Source organism: Salvia splendens, chromosome 12, assembly GCF_004379255.2.
Source record: "Salvia splendens isolate huo1 chromosome 12, SspV2, whole genome shotgun sequence".
Classification (NCBI taxonomy): domain Eukaryota; kingdom Viridiplantae; phylum Streptophyta; class Magnoliopsida; order Lamiales; family Lamiaceae; genus Salvia; species Salvia splendens.
Genome location: NC_056043.1, coordinates 12,477,764 through 12,498,765, shown reverse-complemented (window position 1 = coordinate 12,498,765; position 21,002 = coordinate 12,477,764). Strand labels below are relative to the sequence as shown.

Genomic DNA, 21,002 nt, shown 5'->3' with positions numbered 1-21,002 from the left:
GAGCGCACGGTTTTTCTTTAAATAAATTCCCCGGTCACTAAATCCTTTATCTTCTCATAAATTTGACTGCGCAGTCACATAACATATCTTAACATACCATATCTGATCTTGTGTGAACCGGGAATGTGGCCACATTCCACGACGGTCACTGGACCGGCCAACTCGAAAGCTAGCACACAGTCCCATATGTGTACACTAGTCTGAGTAGGGTTTGCGGCCCTACTGCGACCCGAATTCGATTTAACATGCTTGGCATAGCCAACAGATAGGTAATCATAAACAAAACATGGCATGACAACTCATTCAATATATACACGTTTTCACATAAAATCACATTTTGAAAGAAAAGCCCACCTCGTTTGCTTAAATTCTCAAACGAGCATTCCTCGACTTGCTTTTACTTGTCTTGCGACGATGCCCCTTTTATAAGCAAATAATACTTGAATTAGACCTAAGTAATTATTTCTAGCATGTATGGACTTCTAAGCATGTGATCATCTTTATTTCCTTTCTTCCTAAATCCATAAAATCTTTAATCATTAATTAAATCAAATGATTCAATTATTTGGGCATTTGTCGGATTATTCGTGCATTGGTTAAATTCTAAATATCTTAACTTTATTTCCGCGAAGTTAAATAGCGGCTATCCATTATTTAAGTTTGGCAAGACAGTAGAAGGGTCTATAAATCAAATTCGACGTTTTAATTAGCGGCTCATGTTATGATTTAAATTATCATAAGTCCATTTACAAATTTAAATCCTCTTGGATTTAAATACTTAATTAACTTAAAAATACTTAATTTGCTTAAAATTAATATAAGTTCCATTTAATCATTTATTTGACATGGTATAACATGACTAACTTCTCCTTTTTTTTATCATGGCCAAATCCAAATAAGAGAGACTACGGCCCAATAACATTTAATTCGGCGGCCTGAGGAATTAAAAGCAGCCCTAAACTAAATTCAATTCATGGTCCAAAAGGAATTTATTTGTAGTGGCCCAATTAAAATTTACACTGGCCCAAAATACTCCCCAAGTTCGTCGGTCCCTCTTAGACGTCACCACGGTTCGGGAACCGGCGGTTCACGGTTCAAGATTTTCTTGAACCTGAACCGGCCCGTCCTAGCTTGGACAGTTCTGGTTCCTGAACCGTGAACCGGCGGTTCACGTCATGGTCCGGAACTGCCTGTTCCTGTCCGATTCTGGGCCGGTTCGGCGGTTCATGTTTACTTTTTATTTTTTTTGTTAAAATTGTAATTCAAGTAAAAAATGTAAATATACTTGCATAAATAAAATTAGAATAATGCGATGTACAAATGCAACTTTATTGATACAAATTTCAACTATATTACAAATTACAACTTTAAAATTACAAATTACAACTTAAAATTTACAAATTACAACTTAAAAATTATAAATTATAAAAAACTTAAAGTCTTGATTACAATTTACAAATTACATATTCGAAACAAATGGGAGAAAAAAGAAATAAAGGAAAAGGACTTGAGCTCAACTTAAATTTAAATTTTAAGTTGAGATGCCTACGTATCCTTAATGCTCAATTGCATTTTGGAATCAAAGTCCACGTAGTTTTCTTACTTTGCTTACCTATTTGGCTTGATCGGAGGAATTGGCCTACTCTTCGTCGGGAAAGTAGTCTTGGCCGGGTTGTAATACTTGATTGTCCCAATCCGATTCTTGGTCTCTAATTTCGGCGGAGCACCAATCATCAAGTAACATGGTGGCTTCCATGTTTTGCCCAGTGAGTCTACTTCTTCTGTCGTCCAAGACGTTGCCTCCAACACTAAAGGCGGACTCGACGGCGACAGTGGAAGCCGGAACCGAAAAGATCTCCTTGGCCATTGATGCAAGGATGGGAAAATCTTTCTCGTGTGATCCCCACCAATCTAGGACGTCGATTTGTTGCGGAACGGGACCTCCTTCTTCATCATTGAAAGAAAAGTGTGAGTCAAAATAAAAATCTAACTCACTTGTCGAATTTGCCGTCGTGGTCATCAACTTGGAAGAAGCCAAAGTTATGTGTTTGACGGGGGGTCTAGGTCTCACTTGGTGGGTACTGTTGTACTTGGCTTCGTAATCGTGAAAGAGAGCCCGCAAGTCGAACTCAAAACTTCTTTGCATGGTTGAGAAGTGGGGGAGGTTTATTTGGAATGCTTGGGCTAGTTTTTGTTGCTGTCGTCGTCCCTCGTCATTCGATTGCAAAGCTCGGAGTGGTTCAAGATCAATAGAAGCCAAATTGTTGTAATAAAATTCTAAAATTTTTAAAGTACCAACTAGTCTCCATTTTGGATCCAAAACTTTTGCAAGCAAAAACACCGTTGGGGTCTCATTGAAATACTTAAGCCATTTTTAAATCATATAATATAAAACACACATTAATTCAGGATTATTTACGGAATTTTTCATTGCAGTTTTAAAACCACGTGATATATACATGCAATGTTCTCAAACTCGAACGGATGTGCAATAATACACACCCGATAACTCAATGGTGGCATTTCTAAAACCTTTGAATAATTTAAATAAACTCATGCTTTGATCCCAACAAGAAGAGGTTAGATATAAATCACCTACAAGGAAAGTTCTATAAAAATCAATCAATTATTCTATATGATCTAATGTAGAATGCAACATATTATATGTAGAATTCCATCTAGTAGACACATCTAAATTAAAAGTTGTGTACCTTATTTTTCTTCGAATGGCAATACTTCTTCCACGCCTTGCCAATATGAGGCTTCCAGTGGATCAAGGATACAACTGTTGTAATAGGTTGAATATGTCTTTGCCATAAAGACAAAGCATCTTGTACACATAAATTTAAAATATGACATATACATCTTTGGTGAAAATACTTACCACTTATCACCGGGGACCAAGCCGCAATTAATTCGGGTATATTTGCAGTGTTAGCGGTTGCATTATCAAAACCAACCGAAAATATTTTTTTTGCATAAATCATAATCATTCAAAACTTGAATAATTAAAGATGCAATTGCTTGTGCGGTGTGTGGTGAAGGAAATTGTCTAAAACCAATTAAACGTTTATTTAAAGTCCAACTAATATCTATAAAATGACATGAAATTCCCATGTAAGAATTTCTATGGTAAGAATCCGTCCACACATCAGATCAAATATTAACTTTGTGTCCCAAAGGTAGATAAAAATTTTCCTAGTTCTCTTTTTTTTTATCAAAAAACTGTCGATTGTTAGATCTTTGAGCAGTTGAGGGGGGAATTCTTTTTGTAGCAACATTAAATGCGGTTTGCATAGTAACTTCATTTTTTTGTCATTAAAAAAATTAAACGGAAAATGCTTCATTGCCGCCCATCTTACCATAGCATCGGTAACATTTTTGGGATCATATTTAAATAGAGACGTACCTGTTTGAGATGATGAGCCGGCAGGAAAGTTTATTTGGCTTTGGGACTTAATATACCCATATTCCACGGGATGTTTTACCTTCAAATGGCGATGGAGAGTACCATATCCCCCACCGGTTTCAAATGGATAGACTTTCTCACAATAGTTACAATATGCTTTGAACTCATTGGTCTCTATGGTAGTGGTCGGATCATTAGGATTTGAAATTACCACCGGGACCTTCTTGTAATGTTTGGTGAAAATATCGGATTTCAACTTTGGAGGCATCTTCTTCTTTTGTCGTCCTGAAGGAGGAGGAGCATTGGCCTCCTCATCATTTTCGCCAACTTGGCCGGTGCTAGAAGGGGGGAATTGATGCGATCCATCATCGCCTTCATCCGAATCCGATGATAGATTCACATCGTATTCGAAATGCGAAGCCGAATGTGAATGCCCCCCTTCTTGGTCGGCGAGGGCAAGTAACAAGGCCGCATTTCGATCTTATTCCTCCTACGAAAATTATACAATTAAGTAAAAATACTAACAAAAATAAAACACATAGACACATAGATGTTAAAAAATGAAATTATGAATTTAATAAAAATGAATTTAAAAAAACAAAAACATATTAGAACTTACTTGTGCTCGAAGAGCTGCTCCCCTTCCCACCTCCTCCGTAACTTGTGCTCTAGTAGGGGCACGTCGACGACGAGTATCACTTTGATCTTGGGCAATTCCCTTGCCCCGATCACCACGACGACGAGATGAAGACATGATATTTATGGAAATTGAAAGTGGAGAATAGAGAATAGTGTGATTGTGTGAATATGATAACATAAACAACGTGAGTAAATTATGAGCGCAAATAACGTAAACAACTTGAGCAATTAGAGAGTATGGGGATAGAGAATAGAGAAATTGAGATTGAGAAGAGAAAGACTTATTAACACAAGAATGGGGTGAGTAGAAATGAAGAGGAAGGGGGTATTTATAGGGGAAAAATGTGATTAAATTAAATTAAAAAAAATCAAAAATTCAAATTTTCGAAAACCGGCGATTCCGCTGACGGTTTCTGAAAAGCCTAGTGTGTAGGTCGGAAATAGGCATGAAAAGCTGTCAAAACCGCCGAACCGCCGGTTCTCCGACGAAACCGGCGGTTCAAAACCGCCGGTTACGGTTTGCGCACAAATGAAACCTGAACCGGCCAGGGGGAACCGGCGGTTCCTGGCACGGTTCGAACCGTCACCGATGGTTCCGGTTCGGAAACGCCGGTGACGGTTCCGGGCCGGTTCGGTTCGGTTTGGGGACGTCTAGTCCCTCTCTTCTTCCCTCTTCTCTTTTTTTTTCAATTCAATTTCTAAATCCCAAATCCTTGGAACTCTAGTTCAATCGACACCTCCTCCCTTCTCGGCGACGACACCACCAGCCGCTGCTCGCCGTCACCTCCGAGAAAGCCCCCGCCTCTGTTCCTTTCCATCTCATCCCTATCTTCCCTTTTTAAGTTAGACGAATTTCAAGTGGGGAAGGCACAATTTTGAGCAGAACAAGGCTCGACGTCGCCTTGCCCGTCGGCCACCACCGCCCCGGCCAATACTCTCTCGATCAATCGCTGTCGTCTCCGAGTTTTACCGCGGTCGGAACCCGCCATCTCTCCTTTCAATCCGGACTCGTAAATAAGGCTCGATTCCACCCCGTGAGGCCTCTGCCTCAGCCCCACTCAGCGAGGCTCGGTGCGCCGCCTCCGTCGCTCCGTACACCAACGCCCGCCGTCCCTTCGCCGTCGACACAACGGCTGTCTTGCGGCAGTCGTCGGGGCTCCGTCGTCCGTCGGCCTCGTGCAAGCTAAGTCCCCTTTCTCTTTTTTTTTGTTCTTAAATTTCATTTTATTGAAGTGTTGTATGTGATTTAGTAGCATTATGGTTTTGATCTAGGTAGGATCTCTGGTTGGCGAATTTTCAGTTCGTTCCTATTCGTTGGTATAGTCTACAGATTAATTGAGGTGTTGCCTGGTAGATAGAGCAAAAGTGGCGACAGTATCCTATGGTTCCTTCGTTTCACTTGTATGATAGGCTTCTAATTTCCTATGTTATGCATGACTAAACGAGGCAGGAGTGTGTGGAAGTTTTACTATCCCTTCCTATTCTATCATACTGTTCCGATATGGAGTAGTGTCGTTCTAACATGCTTTAAATTCCTACATGATGATATGGCGTTCAAAATGAACCTGAAACGGAGTGAAGTTACCTTCACTTCACAATGTTTTGCCTCTCCTTACTTCTAGCTTTGATTCCCCTCACTCTCCAACTTGCTACCTAGTTGAGTGAATATGTTGTGGTGGTAGAGAGTAGAACCGATGGGCATGGAGTATTTATATAGGGTGGTTGTAACTGAAAACTGCAAGGTTGCTATTAGTGTAGGGAAAAGGGTCCTTTGGCTGATTTTTCTGCACCAAGGCAGGAGCGTACTCGTGTATTAAATGTGTTTGTACAGCCTCATTTGTTGTCTTTTTGCAGGGTAGCTCAGCTCATTTATGAAATTCGTTTTTCTTGTGGCAGGTGCACTAGAATGGCAGGGATTTGTAGTTGATATTCTCGGCTGTGGCAGATGTAAAATGAGGGTACGAGCTGCCAAATGCAGCCTTGCAGGGTATCTGCAGCTGCTGGAGTGGAAATGCCGGCTGGACACGGGCTGGGATGCAAGTTGCTGCACTACTGCGGCTGCCCCATATGGGTGACTCCCTCCTACTCTCTCTGAAAAGGTCCTGCTGTCCATTTCCATTTGTTTCCTTCTGTTATGCAGCAGGTTCTTTTTTTTTCTCCTTTAACTTAGCCTGCTCGTTGTCCTATTGATCTTGCTTCAACTCAGGTTTCCATATTGTAGGTTTTGGAGTCAATAGCCTACCTCGTGGTTTAAAAAAATATCTCAGTCCAAGGTCGTTTCGGACTCGGCGTAATGCGTGACTTGGCTCGAAGGATAGGCACATGCTTATTTCTTTTAAACACTTGTACATCCATATTTGTAACTTAGACACCTTGATGTATGCAATATACTTAGCTAGACTATGTTCTTAGTTCTCATTTCTTGTATGATTTCATAATGTTTAATTTGGGAAGCGATAAAGAGAGCACAAATTCTTTTTATTTCGTTCGTATATACTTTAGGTTTTATTTCCCTTACGAATTAATCAACACTACTCGTTCACGAAAATAAATACTTCCATTCATAAGCCAATTTAGGAATTTTAATTTATTCATCCGATTTCATCGTCGTCTAACGGATGTGAAAAGGGGCGGTCATTACAGATAATTTCCACGGGACATATGACTTTCATACTCTCCTCAACTCAAGAAATCAGTTGTAGTCACAAAATGTTCTTTCAAATAAATCAATACGCCAAGAATCTAGCATGCACCCGTCAGTTACATTGATTCAAAACACTATACAATACTGTAACGACCCAAAAATCACAAATTTAAAATTTAGTTCAACTGCGTTGGAGGTCGGATATAAAATACTTTATAAGTCTTAATTAGTATAACTTAGTATGTTGGTTTATTAAGAAAATTAAATTCTTGAAGTGTGTAGATAATTTCTTCATGAGGATTATTTGTTGTGGTGTATGCATTAGAAGTATGTAGAAGTAATAAAAGAAAAGGAAATAAAGAAAATAATAAAAGAAAAGGAAATAAAGAATAAGGAAAAAGAAATGGGAAAAAGGGAGGATTTAACTCCCATTTGTGGAACTTACGTTAACTCTCCCTCCCATATGTGATATGTACACCCACCGCCATTCACACTTTCACCACCGCTACTCCTCTACACACACGCGAAAATCTTGCTCACCGGCGACCATCGCGCAAGTTCCTCCACCACGTTTCTCTCTCTGTCTAAATCTCTCTTCCGTTGTTCAAACACTCACGCCTGCCTCGTCCTCTCTCTGCTGCGCTGCTGCTGTCCGGCAGTTTCTAGTGCCACCATTGCCGAATTTTGATAACTGTAGGATAGTCTTGTCTATCCTTTATGTATGTAACTTCCCCACTCCTCTTTTTATCCAAGCTAGGGTTTAGATTTGAGTTCTTCCCCAGTTTGAATTTAAATAAAATTTAAGTGTAAATCCAATGTTTTGATGGCTTGTTAGGTTCCAAAGCCTACTTTGAGGAGTGAATGGAAAAATTGTTGGGCTTTGTGTTTGAATGTAGGGATAAATAGAGTTCTTCAATAGGGCTATGGAAGCTTACTTTGCTAATTTGATTTAGCTTGGGTATTTACTTTACTTGCATAATCTAATTTTGGACAGTGGGAAAAATGTATTTTAGGTAAAGAATGTTTTGGGATAGCCTATAGTTGAATGAAAAACTTGATGATTTTTTTTATACTTCGATTAAAGAGGTTCACAATAAGTGATATATGCTTATTTGGGAATTAATTATAATTAACTGAACATGAAATTCTAATGAAATTATTGGGATGATTATATGGTTTGGATTATCTTAGATAGTATGAATTTTGAAATATACAAGTGGAAATTATGTTGTGGTGAAAGAAATAAGTGAGACAGCTTTTGTGTCATGTTCTGGCAGATTTTATTCGACTTCAGTTAACCAAGTAAACGATCTCATTTTCTTACCAATTTTTAACTGAACATACTTTCATGTGTCTTCTGCTATGTGGCCAAAACTCAGCTTCAACTGAGTTCAAATGAATTTATAATGATTTTTGTAATGGGACTGCTCTGTTCTGCTAGGTTTGGGTAAAATTCTACTAGGTTTGGGTAAAAATAGACATTTATGCCTTTTATTTTTATCTGCTTACATTGAATTTTGACTTCTTGGTTGTCCAGTTCAGTACTTGTTTGTAAAAATCTTAAGACATGACCAACGTCGAAATGCTTATGTTTTAACCTTATTCTCTTGATTAAGGGCATCAGCAGTGGGGCGCCCTAAGGCGCGCCCTATGGCGCACCACGTCATCAGTTTTATCCTCCTTCCCCCCACCTGCAGTGGGGCGCCCTATGGCGCGCCACATCATCATTTTATGGTTTTGTTTAATTAATTTAAATGTTTTCAAATAACAAGTAACGAGTAAATAAAAAACGTCTAAATAACAAATGGCGACGCATTAATAAAAAAAAGTTACACCATTCAACTTACAAAAAAAAAACAACTAAGTCGGTGCAATTCCCAACTTCCGACGCAGCTCATCGATTAACGCCCGGAGATATTCGGCTTCGTCGGGGTCGGTACACTTCTTGAGGGCCTTGTGCGTCTGCAATAACGTCCTCGCCATCGACGTTGTTGCCAACGACTCAAACGTGGTGGTCGTCTGGGTCGGGAGCGTTTTCGGGAACGGAGATGGGTTTAGAAACATTTATGTGTTGACATTTAAATAATCTTAGTGACAACATCCCAAATAATAATCTTAGAAGCCGGAGATATTCGGCTTCATCGGGGTCGGTACACTTCTTGAGGGCCTTTTCAGCATTAGTCGGCTACTTTTTGAGATGGGTCGGACTATTGGGACTTGAATCCATTTCGTAGTAATTATGTAAATGTAATAATAAGTTTCGAAAGTGAAATCGTGAAATGAAATTACAAATGAACTCTATTTATAAAAAACGAAACCGCGTTCCATCGTCCGCGTCGATCGTCCGCGTAGCCCACAGTGGGTCGGACAATGGCGCGGACGATGGCCTATCGTCCGCGGCCATCGTCCGCGTAGGCCGCAATGGGGCGGACGATGCCCATCGTCCGCCCTATACTCCGCGCCCTTAGTATAGGGAGCGTGCGGCGGACGATGCGCGCCATCGGGCGTGCCATCGTCCGCCCCATTGCGGATGGCCTAAAGTGTATGAAGATCTCATTGCTAATGTGAAATCTGGAATGAGAAATAGTAGTTCGACTAGTTTTAATGTCTTGTGGGACATATGCATAAATATTATGAAATTAAGTTAGAAGATAATGGTTAGTAGATAAACACTAATAGCATGGATTAAGTGTATAAATAGATTTCTTTGATAACAATATGGATTATATAATTTTATGTGAATGCGAAATATACATTGGAAGGTAATAGGAGATAACAAGGACATGAAGTAGCAGGAATAAAGTGATTCGTGTGTCGAAGGTATCTGGGATCTTGAGGTAGGATTCTCTTCATTAGATTTTAATTCATGAATTAAGTCCACGTAATTGTATATATAATAGTGTGTGCTAATCATTGATACAATATATGGTTTGAATATGTTGTATGGCGTGAATTATGTGATTCTGGATATGTAAATCCGTGATGGTATTCAGAGAGTTGGAATTCAATCTTAACTTGATATGATATGGTGCGAAAAGAAGTTGTTTATCTGTAATGTTAAAGATCATTGGAATTAAGAATTTGATGAAAATGAGTGTTGTTTATGCCCCGTGCTTGAGTGTATTCTGTGGGTACAATTGGCATGCTATAGGACAACATCGCTGGATTATCTGCGATCTGTTTGATTATCCGTCTGCACCCTAAATGAATGGGTGGTCGGTGCAGAGTCCTCTTGAGGACAAAATCCGCATCTGAATTTGATTCTGATTCTGTTTCTGATCTGGTCCGTGTACCCCTAGTATGTCACTAAGCACTTAAGGGGCTATATTTGTTTGGATATGTGAAAATGTTAGTGATCTGCCATCCGTATATGTGTTGGTATTTGAATAAGATTGTAATGGATTCTTTGGGTTTAACTCGATAATTGGTGTGGTGAGCGAAATCAACTGCCTTATTTTTATTTTGTATTTTGCCTTATATATTTTATGAATGGATATGTGATTACCGATTCTGGTAAATTCATTGAGATCAATGGCGACTATATGAACGTGGAATTTAAATGGTTGTTGGGGTTGGTAATGAATAAATATATATAGACCCGGTATGTATACCTGCGTTAAAACTGTGTGAGTGGTGACATGTATACTATAACTGCATATTTCTGGATATTTTAATGAACTGATATATGTTTATGACTTCAGTAAGTCTTAGAAAATCCAGAGAGGACGATATAAAGGTCAGACTTGTATTGTTTTTTTTTTTTGAAAGTAAGCATATATGCACATGGATAAGGATGTTGATTCTGGAGAGAAAAATTTATGGTAATAATTTTGTAAATATATAGGTTGCATAACGTTTACTTTAACTTCGGAAATTATGCTCTAATGTTGTATATACTACTGGGCTTGTTGAAGCTTACTCCTTTCTCTTCCCCCTTGCAGATTAGAGGATCATACTACTCTTTTGTTGTACAACTGCTCAAGTCAGGTCATTAGCTCTCTTTTTTTTTGTGTTTGGAGAATTCTGTTTGATATGTTAGATGTGGCATGTATAGAAGGTCTAATGTACTATGGACATTTCATTTACTTCGTTATCTAGATATTTAAAAATATATGTATAGAATCTTGGGAACATGCTTATGCGCTTATGCTCTAGTTCTAGATATCATATAACAGTATTTTTCGTTTGTCAAGCAAAGGAAATTAATTTTCTTTGGATTAAAAGAAAAAAAGAATCAAGGAATTTATGCTAACTTGAGAACCGTACCAAAAAGTGACTATCATTTATTCGATTATTAAACTAATCGGGTAAGGGGTATTACAAATACACCCAAGAAACATGCATCATGCATAAAAATCATTCAAACTCAATCAACCCCCCAAACTTGAATGCTTCATTGTCCTCAATGCAAGCAAAGAAGAACATAAAAAGTAAATGGATAGAAGACTCTCACAAACTTGGCATTAAATTTGTAGCATATAGGTGGGAGGGTGGGTGTATCTTCAATTGTAGGTGTGTTCTCTCATAAGCTCCAATATGCTCCTACAACAAACAAAACAAAACAAAAAGAAACACGCAATTCAAAATAAATACTAGAGGAAAGAATTTAGCAAACAAAACCTCCGACATATGAAAATAAAAAGAAAACAAAATAAATAAAAAACTTGGGTTGCCTCTCGATCAGCGCCTTTGTTTATAGTCGGTAACTCGACCTTCTTCTTTGCAACTTTCCTATCCAAACTCCATTAAGTGCCTCTTCGCCTTCTCCTGCTCAATCACAACATTCTCCCGATCAACTCGAAATGTGACATTGTTTGTTTTAGTCTCCAACACAACATCTCCGGTTGCTAAAAATGGCAGACCAAAGTGGATAGGCATGTCCTTGTCCTCTTCCATGTCAAGGACGATGAAGTCAACCGGCAACACTAACTTATCCACCTTGATTAATATATCCTCGATAATACCCTTAGGCTTGATGATTGAGTGGTTGGCAAGCTAGAGATTAATATTGATTGGTTCGATTCTTTCCTCAAGACCAATTGATCTCACAGTCTTCAAAGCCATCAATGATATTCCTGAGCCTTGATCAAGTAGGCACCTCGGGAACTTCTTCTCTCCTATCTCACAAGGGATCACACACAGCTGTCGGGGTCTCTTCTCTTAGCCGGGATTTTTCCCGTCACCAACTGTGAGCAAAATGCGCTCAATACTACTATACCATCTTCTTGAATTTTCTCCTTCTTTGCCATCAGATCTTTAAAGAACTTTGAGAACTTTAGGAAATGCAAGAACAAATCCACCAAAGAGACGTCAATATTCACTTTCCTAATGACTTTCATCATCCATTTGAATCCCTCCTCCTGGATAGAACTCCTTTTATTCTTCTTTTTCTCGATTGGAAATGGTGGTGGCGGGATACAATATGGGAAATTGAATAGTCTCTTAGGATCCGTTGCCGGACTCAACGACTTCTTCTTCTTTGTATCACTCTGACTTGCATCTTCTTTATCTTGTAGACCATCTATAGCTTCTGTAGTGGCCCACTCACTCCCCTCGTCCGCCCCTGCGTGCGAGGTTTGTGAGCCTAACAACTTGTTCGCCCCTGCGTGCAAGATGTTTGGGCCACTATGTACCACTTGTTCTCTAAGTGTCTCTAACTCTTTCCCACTTCTCAATATGATTGCTTTGCATTGCTCATTAACCTTCGGGTTCGTTATCGTGGTGCTTGGAATAGCTCCTTGGGATGTGGTTTGTGCAACCGTTGCAAGTTGGTCTATCATCATCTCCAAGTTCTTCATTGTGGCATCAATGTGGCCAAACTTCTCAATAATTTTTTCCTTAAAATGATCATTCTCCTTTGACTATTAGTCATGGAGTAAATCTGCACAACTTGATCATCACTTGATGACTTCTTCTCAAACCACGGAGGTTGGGCATTGCTCCTCCATTGATTACCCGCAAGGTTGCTAGGACCAGCTTGATTCCAATTTCCTTGCTGGGGTCTCTAATTCTGCTGATTGTATTGAGGCCCTTGATTGTAGCCTTGACGATTATCCCCACTATAATTTACATCTTCCACAGGAGCTTCTTGCAAACTTGGACATTGATCTGTATAATGTCCTCCTTGGCAAACCCCACACTTTGTCACAGTCGCAGCTTGGGATTGAGGAGTCAACTGCATAGATTTGACGGCTTTCGTCATCAACGAAATTTGAGTACTAAAGTCAGCCACTTGAGCCTCTATTGCTGATGCTCTTTCCAATTCCTTGGTAGCGTCAAATGTATCTCCCACAACCAACTTTCTTGGACTATGCTAATTCATTTGATTGTTCGCCAATCTCTGAAATAGAGCTCTCACTTCATCATGTGTCAAATCATCCAAGTTCCCACTTGACCCTGCAGTCACCAACCCCGTGCCTTCATGATTAAGTCCTTTGAAGAATTCAAAAGATCATGCCCCAGAGCTAGTCCATGACTTGGGCATTTCCTTACAAATCTGTAAATCTCTTCCAAGCTTCGGCAAATGACTCATCATATTTTTGCCGAAATGAAGTGATTTCCTCTCTCAACTTTTTAATCTTCATTGGAGAATTGCACTCCAAGAGGAACTTCGACTTTAACTCTTCAAAAGTTGCTATGTTGTGGCCCGGTAGTGAGTCATACCACTCCCTTGCTTTCTTTTCTCAATGAGAAAGGGAATAAAGCCCTCTTGATCCCATGGTGCTCCACATTTGGAGGTCTATGAGAGTTCGTCAACTCATAGAAAGCATTCAGATGGCTCGTTGGATCTACATCATCACGACCATGGAAAAGGTTTCCTCCATTCACCAAACTAATGTAGTGAGGTGGAATGTTGACATTGTCATTTGCGTTGGCAAACTCTCCTGGGTGTTCAACTCCCGATCTAAGGATATCTCCAAACCTTTCCACAGGTGGTGGGGCATCATTATGCTCATTCTTGGCCATTGATTTTGTTTCAGACTCTGTCCCGAAACTACTTTATGAACTTGAGCTGAATATAGGATTCTCTCTAGCTGGACTTTGATAACCCGGATAGTTCTCTATCTCTAAACCTCTCGGTACTCTACTATGATATATGAGTTGATTAAATGGCGGTGTACCCCTTGATCTAGTGTGCATTCACATTTTTTTTGTTTTTTATATGAAACCTGCACAAAAGAAAAGAAACCAAGCACAAACAAAAAATATACTATCCTACTACCGAAAGCGAGACCTCTCGACAACTCCGGGGTAAGTCCAATAAAACGTGTGTGTTTAAGTGTAAACTAAAGTACTAAACTACTAAGCTAAGAGTTAGAAAAATATCACCTAAAATATACACTCATTCGTCTTCAAGTCCGGACGTGGTAGATGGCTATCACCCCCAACAATACGAAGTATGTGCCTAAACAAAATTAAAAAAAAAAGATCCAGCAAAATAAAACAACTAAGTAATAAACAACCTATTGCCTCCCCAGCAACGACGCCAAAACTTGATGTGTAATTTTCGAGTCTCAAATTCAGTTCACACAGTTAAACTTAATAACACACAAGTCTAAAAAATAACTCCAAAATTGCAACCTTTCTGCAAGAGTACAGATGTAGTTGCAGTAAAAGAGTGTCGATACATAGGGAGGTGAAAGATTGCTTACACTTAAAAGCATACAAAAACATACAAAGGGTTGATTTTTGGTTTTGAAAGATGTTGACAAAATATAAACAAACGAATAAAAACAGAAGGATTTGAATCATTCTACACCTACATCTACATCAAAAACACATATTTTGGGACTAATTAATCAACCTAATTGCGTGCAATGAACATGTTTGCAACGTATAGTTGACAGTCAGGTGAACACTTGTTCCATGAACTAACTTTCAAAGATATTAAATTCCCGCGGAAGCGCGGGAATAAAAGATCTACTATATAAATTTACCTAATCCGTTGTCAAATTATCCTCTGAACAGTTCAAATTCAACAACACATCAATTGATTAGTCCATCCAAGTCTATGTTAAAGAGACGATAAACAATGATTAAACATTTATAACGATAGAGGCCTCTAAAGTGATAGAATCTAGCATTAAGCACATCAACGATGTCAAAACGTGAATTCAAAGGTGTAGATACATTCAAACGAGCCTAAATCACAACTTGGAGCAACATTGAGAGTTTAGCCTAAACACATGGTAAAAATCACAATGAAAATCATAGGAAGCATGCTCTCCTTGAGCGGAATTGAGATTTGGAGACGAATCATCGGAATATTGGCCGGAATTTCTTCCTTCTCTTTTTCCTCCTCTCTCTTTTCCTCCCTCTTTTCGTGTCTGTGAATCTCTGAATATCCCCCAAAAACTGCTCCAGAAACCAATTTGAAAACTAAAATTCGGCAGTTTTTGAGAAAATCGCGCGACCCGGGCGAAATGGTGCCAATCAGGGTGTTTCCACTGGACCCAGGCGTTTTTTAGTCCAAAAAGGGTTTGCACTGCTCGGCGCAACCTTCATCAAATTACCATAACTTCTTCATTCGAGCTCCGATTGAGACGTACAAGGTACCCACTCGAAACTATTTTAAAGACGAAGATAATGGTGGTAATATAAAAGAATTTGGATATTGTCTTGATAGACACTGAACAGTTTGAATCAAACCCCAGATCCAATTTGGCTCATTGTATGCCTTCACTCCACATGTACATCTATCAACTAATATATAATAATCAAACTTAAATGATTAATTGATAGATGATTTTAATATAAAAAATAGGAGAAAACTTGGAGTAGAATTAACATTATTTGATTTACACCATATGTTAACTTCACGATAAAGCATATTTACTTATTTATAGTGCATATTTACTTCACTATAATCAATATTTACTTGCGCGCAAAATATAGTACACTGTAAGCACAATATACTTCACTATATGCGTAACACTCCCTTTGTCTCCAAAGAGTATGAATTATTTTCTTTTTCATCCGTCTCTAAAGAGTATGAACCTTCTAATTTTGAAAAATCCAAACAACATACTACCCCTACACATCATTATTTACAACTTATACCATTACCATTAACACTTATACCATTATAATAATATAGACTCCACTTTCCACTGACATTATTTCCATTACCCTTTCTTTCTCTCTTACTTTTCCCCTTATTTATTAAAACCAGCGCCGAACCCAAAGTTCATACTTTTTGGGGACGGAGGGAGTATACTTCATTGAAACGAAAAAACAGAACATAAGGCATGCATCATATACTTTACTATAACAATAATTTGATTCACTATAAAGGTAAAATAGTTCACTATAAGCATTTAATGATCAATGTAAGCACAATATACTTCCCTATATGCACAATAAATTACTTGTTCATGTATAAATTTATTGCATTCATGCCATCAACCTGTTGATATATTGTTGACATTGAGCATAGAGCATTGTTTGTGGATTTAGATTTGTTGTTGACATGCCTTGACATTGAGCGTAGAGCAATGTCTGTATGTGATTTAGATTTGTTGTTGACATTTCTTATACAACAATTACATTATTTAAAGCAGGCCTTCTACGTTGATCGAGTGGTGCATCGTAAGAGAAGTGTGCCACGTGCCATTCCCGGATAAGGATAAAGGGATGGACATTGGCACAGTTGAAAGAGCGAGAGGATAATGAACTCAAAGAAGATGATTTCGGTCTTGGTCGTGTTTCTGCACAATTTGAACATAATGAACTAGGAAGCGCGGAAATATCAATAAGAGTGGCTCGTTTACCGGCTAATGAAAAAGGACAGCCTTCGTATGAGTTGGGATATATGAGGGGTGTTTGGGGGGAAACCAAACACATAGGGGACGGTTTTAAGATGTTGGCCAAAGAACTGAGTCAAGCTCCACCAGAAATCAAGAATAACGTGTGACACTATTAGGAAGGCGTTAAGACTGGATGAAAAAGACTTTGATCCTGTGGCTGATGAAATGGATATACTAGAAAACAAAGACAAATATCCAAGCTTCAGCCTTGGTTTCGATTCTAGCCAAGTTAAGTATATATTATACATTATTTACTGATACAAAGCACTTCCCAGTTAAATATATGTTGATAAATTTAATAAGTGAGTCTGTTTGCTACATTTTAGGATGCTGACGCTGGTAACTGTGATTCATAACTTCAGCAGAAAACATCCAAACCAACCAATGTTGAAGAGGTTTGATAGCAACAGTTCTTTCTTTTTTTATTTTGATTGCAAACTCAATCTTCCTAACTTACTGTCCTTGAAGGCTGATGTATCAGACTTCGAAGGGAACCAGCGGACCTATGTATGAGTGGCGACGGACTTGTATTCGAGGACGGGGACACAAAGAACATTGCTGATTTGGGAGGAGATGGTTTGGATTTTGGTACTGGAAGTGAGATTGGAAGAGAAGGGGGATGCATAAAGGTTGTGGCTGATGTTAATGCAGAAACGGTTATCAATCAGGATATTGCATTCGACTTGGCTAGTTCTATAGCGCGTGATGTTGTGTCGGAGGTATGTAAAATAGTTGAAATAAGTATTGTTGACATTAAATAGAGATTTTTTGTGCAATTACATTGATGGCTGGGAGGCTTGTGATTAGGTTGTTAACATTCGGCATTTGTTATTGACATTTAGTTGACAAACCTGTTTTTCTGATGCAGCACGATGAAGTAGATGTAGCCATATGTTCTTCCTTGGAAGCGGTCACTGAACTCAGTGATGTTGCTTTCGAAACGTAAATAGTTACGGAAGACGTTACGTGGAGATGCAGAGATTACTCGTGAAGAGAGCACGTATGCTGACATACAACCAGCGCCATCAAGGAAACTCAGATTGCCAACAGTGAGAAGAGAGGGATCATTATCAATTCCTAATTGCAACACATGTACAATGCGTATCAGCCCCACATGGACTATAGAAGAGAGGGATTGTTACCAATTCCTACTTGCATCTCCCTACATGTGGACATAAGCAAAAAATGTACTCCCTCCGTCCCAACTAAGTTGAGTTACAACTTTTGGGCACGGAGATTAAGATATTGTGTTGAAAAATAGGAGAGAAGAATAAAGTAGAAGAGATAAAGAGAGAGTAAAGTAGGTGACTGAATAAAGTAAGAGTGATTGAATGTTTTGTTTTTTCTTAAAAAAGGAAATGACTCAGCTTAGTTGGGACATCCTAACAAGGAATATGACTCAACTTGGTTGGGCCAGAGGGAGTGTTATTATTATGTTGTTTTAGCAAAAGTTATGGTTGAAATCTAGGGCTCATGATATATACGGCGATGATGTGGTAGAAGTTTCTTAAAGGAAATTCAGCACGTTGAAGCCACATGAAGCTGTTGACATTGCAGTTGTCGATTGCTGGGCTTCGTATTTGAATGGCATGGGAATGTATAAATCAACAGAGAAGCCTAATTGATTGTTAATATGATGTAATTTGTTTTATTTTTTTTCACTAACGTCGTGTAACGATTGCAGTCTTACAATGTGGTTGAACGGAAAACTAAATGGGAAGAGTCTGAAGCTGTGAATACATTATGTGAGGAGATAGATAGACAATTCAACAGCAATGGAACTCTTGACTTCACAAAATATGATTTGGTAATTGTTTTCCTGCTTAACCAAAAGCGATCTATCCTTGAAACTGAATATTGAAGCAAGTGTGTTATTATGTGCAGGTTTTTTTCCCTATATTCTCAAATAGGCAGTACTACTTGGTTTGCTTTTCATTGAAGACTGGGGTCGCAGACGTGCTAGACAATGTCGTTCCCGATAAGGGTATTCTAGATCGGACCAAATATGAGAGTGACTTGGATCTACTGGTGAGTAGACGGTGGACACTATATTGCAACTTGGATGCAATTTTTGATGTCATGATAAAATAGTGTTGATATTTGTGGGTAATGAAATGTTGATGTATTGACACTATATTCTATATAGTGACATGTTGGCCTATATGTTGACGTTGGTATGACATAGTTTTGATGACATTTGCATGTATGTTGTGCGAGCATTTCAATTCAAATTGTGTTGACATTGACATCCAGCTTGTGATTGCATTTAATAATTGACAATTTACATTTGTTGATATTGCTATGTTGTATTGGCAGAGTAGGGTAAAGTTGTAGTGTGAGTATTCCTTGAAATTTTGTTTAAATTGACATCCATCTTGTAATGCATTTAGCTCTTGACATAATTTACATATGATTACATAAGCTTACATAAAGAGCTTACATTACTCTGACTTTTTTTGCAGATGGATATTTTCGGTTTTTATCTAAAGTCAAAGGGACTCCACGAACTATCTGAAGTCATAATCAACGAGCGTAGAACGCGCCTGCTGGACTTGTCCTGGAAGACAACCCACAACACTAATGACTCGGTAGTATTCCTGATGAGACACATAGAGACTTATTTGGGTCACCCAGCCAATTTAATGACTACTGGTCTTCAAAGGGTTAGTTTGAGGATTCTGCAGATTATGAGAAGGAGGTATTGCAAGACCATGCTCCTTGCACCGTTTAACACTGCCAGAGAAAGGTACACATCATACCTGAATAATTACATCAACGTGACTCCTAACTTAGGACGGATTATGCTAGGCAAGTGAATGGTATGTTGAACAAGGCTCCCAACAACGACCAACAAAATGAGCCCGTGAGGAAGAAAAGCAAGTTGAATTGAGTTGATTGGGAATTGACTATTTGTTTTTAAAACGTTAATGGTAGTTTTGTTAATATTGGTATATTTGTATTTCATTAGGAGCAGGTTTCATTGAGACATGGTGTTGAAAGGTGTCATCATGACATGGTGTTGATATTCAATGCTGAAAAAAATTGAATTCATGAGATTGAGGTGATACTTTGCAGATAGTAAGATTGATAGACGTGTTGAATTGTTATTGACATCAACGAAAAAATGTAGATATTGTTGTAGACGTGTTGGCATAGTATTGACATCAATGAAAGTGGTAGATATAGTTGTAGATTTTGACATTTGTTGTTAACATTCGAAAAATGCTCATGTTTAGTAATATTAATAGAAAAGAAATTTGGAACACAACTGGATTTAAGTGAAAGCAATACATGTATCTAGAAAAGAAATCTGTAATACTACCTGGAAGACAATCCGGTAGAAATATTAATAGTCTTGGAAACATTAGGTAAAGAAAAAAAACCTAACAGCAATGAGATGTTGTCATAGTCTTGAAAACACTAGGTAACAAAAAGACAGACAAACCCAAAATCTTACATTTTGGATTTTCCTTTCTCCCTACCACAATTCCTTGCATCATGATGACCCAATTCTCGACACTTTGCACATCGTTGCATAGGTTTGTTCTGCAGTATGATTGCCTTCTCTTTCGCTGAAATAATTTTGCTTCCAGCACTGCTTCCGGATCCCTTTGTACTCACTACATTGTGAGGGTGCACGCTAACAACACTCGGTCGAGATGACCCTTGCAGATTCTCAATCCTCAATGCTTTACCCATGGAAGACACTGAAGGTACCGTATCCCTGAAGATTTTTTTACTAAGTTCTTTCATTTCGTCGAATAATGCAACAATGTCGTCGTCATCGCTTTGTGCTTGTTGAAATAAACAAAAGTATAACGAATGTAGTTTGGTTGCTATAACCCGTTTATGATGAACTTGTGAAACTGCATAAATAAAATGTCAGTAGTATAGCAATATGTTGACATTATATATCAACGAATCACGGAAAAATTAACTGCATGATGTTAGATACAAACATGTATATGACGATGCCTCCTAACTAGGATCATGGCGGACTGATTTCAACAAAGACGTCTTAAGCTACCTTGTACCAATATATGTATCTGGTATTTCTTTCACCTCATGGTTTTTGAACAACAAAAAAATGTGGCAACTTAATATTCCACGCCGCACAAACAACTTGCAATCGCAGTGGTAAGATATTGTCCTCCATCTCAAAGTGAGTCATTTTGCACTGTCGATGAGCCTCAACGATCTCATCTTGAACTTGCTAAAAGATACGATCTGTATATATAGACGCTGCGTGTTTCTCAAATAACAGCTCTGTCGACAGGATGTGGACGTTTGTGGCATCAAAGAAATCGAGTCTTTCTGGTATGTTACGTTGGGTATCCAATGCACTGTTGTAGTGCATCACAAAGTCAACAAGATTAAAGCGGGGTTTGGTGTACCTTTTGAAAAAGTCAGCGAGATTAAAGTGCGGTTTGGTGTACCTTTTGAAAAAGTTGTTCTCGGACTCAGAGAAGAGAATGATGTTGTCTTCAACAACGACCCCATTGGA

The 21,002-nt window shown here is 38.6% G+C and overlaps 1 long non-coding RNA gene and 1 other non-coding gene across 3 annotated transcripts; both read left to right on the top strand.

Annotated features, from left to right (window-relative positions):
* Window positions 1-4,758: 4,758 nt before the first annotated feature.
* On the top strand, window positions 4,759-6,529 carry LOC121759710. 2 transcript variants are annotated; one of them, XR_006041704.1, is made up of 2 exons: window positions 4,759-6,147; window positions 6,270-6,529. It is a non-coding gene; the product is annotated as an uncharacterized LOC121759710 (long non-coding RNA). The 2 variants fall into 2 exon arrangements; XR_006041705.1 differs by having other exon boundaries at window positions 4,759-6,191.
* Window positions 6,530-13,158: 6,629 nt separating this feature from the next.
* LOC121759785 lies at window positions 13,159-13,264 on the top strand. Its single transcript, XR_006041730.1, has one exon. It is a non-coding gene; the product is annotated as a small nucleolar RNA R71 (small nucleolar RNA).
* The last annotated feature ends 7,738 nt before the right edge of the window (window positions 13,265-21,002 follow it).